Source organism: Theobroma cacao, chromosome 5 (genome assembly GCF_000208745.1).
Source record: "Theobroma cacao cultivar B97-61/B2 chromosome 5, Criollo_cocoa_genome_V2, whole genome shotgun sequence".
Taxonomy (NCBI): Eukaryota; Viridiplantae; Streptophyta; class Magnoliopsida; order Malvales; family Malvaceae; genus Theobroma; species Theobroma cacao.
In genome coordinates, this window is record NC_030854.1 from 18,117,582 (window position 1) to 18,119,948 (window position 2,367).

General features: G+C 35.0%; 1 long non-coding RNA gene across 1 annotated transcript; it reads right to left on the reverse strand.

Annotated features, from left to right (window-relative positions):
* LOC108662145 lies at positions 379–1,074 on the reverse strand. The gene is made up of 2 exons (XR_001927928.1): positions 956–1,074; positions 379–743 (listed from the first exon to the last, which is right to left on the reverse strand). It is a non-coding gene; the product is annotated as an uncharacterized LOC108662145 (long non-coding RNA).

A 2,367-nucleotide genomic window follows, 5' to 3' on the forward strand; every position in this document is an offset into this window, starting at 1 on the left:
CGTACGTAAATGAATAATAATTGTACTACTGTTTACTCCATTCGAAATAATAATAATTAAATATCAATTACGAGGCCTTTAACAATTAATCTCATAAGTTAACAACATTTTTCAACATCTAGCAAATTCTTTATGACACTACCCTAGGCAGCGGAGCAACTTAGAGCGGGTTAAGAGATGCCTTTACCTAATCTAAGTGGACCGTATGCACCGATGATTACACGCTAAGTTTATCCTTATCTACAAAAAGGGGAAATAAAACGGGTGTGAGTCTCATAGACTTAGTGATCATCGACCTCGTGAGCAGGCGAGGAGGGGAAACAAACATAAAGATGGAATGTTTATAAATCCAAGAGTAAGCGTAGAAAGCACACTCCATTAAACTGAGAGATTTTGTTTTTATACCTTGCAAGTCTTAAAAGTAATAAATCACAAAAAAAACAAATATGAAAACGTTGTATTTAAGGTACTAGAAAATCTTTCAACTTCGATATCTAGTCAATAGTAAATCCAATGGCAAGTGTAAAATGAAAAGTCTCAAACATAAATATGCGAAATAACCGATCACCAATGAATATGTAAATTTCACTTGCCATTCAATAGTAAATTTCAAGTGTTAATGCCATGCATTGTATGTCACGACTCGGAACTCTCATCGGGCCCATGACAACCACCGTTACGTCCTGATAGGTACTCATTACCCCGAATGCCGATCGAAACCCCGCAAGGCTTAGCATCAGCTTCTGCATCTCCCCGGTGAATGACAGTTATTAAATCTCGTATTTCAAGAAATCATAAGTCATTTTCAAATCAAAACAATAAAATATTATTTGCTGGCTCACAGGGGTATTTTTATCATTTTTTTTTGAAAATATCGAAACTCGCCAAAAACATGATGTAAAAGCTAAATATGTTCATACATACTTTAAATCATATAATTGAAGTATAAAATTACTTTTATAGTGACACGTGGGCCTCCAACTGACCAAAAAGCATCTGAAGCTGAAAACCTACAGCTTTTGCCGATTCAAGTCCAAATGAAGGTCCTTGTCAAAGTCAGCTAACTATGGAATTCCCTGAGCCTGAAATGTGAGGAAAGGAGGGTGATGAGATTATAAAATCTCAGTGAGTAAACAGACACCATTTAAACTATCTAAAGGCGAGTAAATGGAGTCGAATTAAAATATTCTTTTCCAATATATGTTTCATAACATGAATATTCAGTTTACTCAATTAATCAACATGGCTTATATATCTCACAAAACTTAGCTCCTACCAAAATCATTCTCGCGGGTACCTTTGTCAAGGTATCCCACTGAGACCGCCAAGGCTATTAAATGTCTCGTACTCATAAACATGTTTCTTGGCATTGGCTGAGTCTCACTCTCACGCGGTGGTCCATGTGAAGTGCACTCAAATCTTTACCTCAGGAGATACTTCATCCAACATCTCCCCCCCAGAGGTAAATATATAACTGAGTTACCGTGCCCCTCTCATAGGCAGTCCACGGAAACCCCCACCACTAGAGTGACTATGGATTATTTTATCTACCACCTGATTTATAAAATACTTATCTACATGACATGGCAATTTATCGCAATCTAGCCTCTCAAGGCTGAATACATAATATATATAATTTTGATACAAATACCGACTTTGCCATTCATGCTTACATATTGTTATAAGCCATATAATTTAAAACACAATTTATAACACAAGCAGGTAGTCTCTAATTACTCTATTTTCAAAACCAATATTCAATTTTCCAGAAAATTTATTAAATCATTTTATAAAATCACAATTTCTCCTAAAACGTAGCAATTTACCATTTAAACCTATTTTCTATAAAATCACACAATTGTATAAAACTACTCTAGATAATTAAGATGATAATAAGTTTACTCACAGTTCTAGGAGTCGATGTACTCCTAATCCCAGTCTTCAAGCATAATCTCTGTACTTTTACCAGTGTAATTTACTCACCACCTATCTACAATGTAGAATACATAATTCACCACATTAATGCTTGACCATTATAAAATCAATTCAGGCTCGGTGTAAATGTATGATATGATATGCAACTTATCCGACTACCGCTTAAATGCGGTGCTGACCTAATTCGGCCTATTACTTGATTAAATGACAATTGTGTCCGATTTGGCTCCAAATTACCCCATTTCATTTCTAATACCTCAATTCACCAAACATTATTCAAATAACACCAATTTCAGCATCAAAACCTTCCCATTTCTTCATGGAAAAATTCGGCCATTACAGTGCACTAACACCGTGATTTTTCCTACTTAATTTTCTCACCATTATTCATCATTTTCTAAGCCATTTCTCTTGAAATAATAACAATCCATC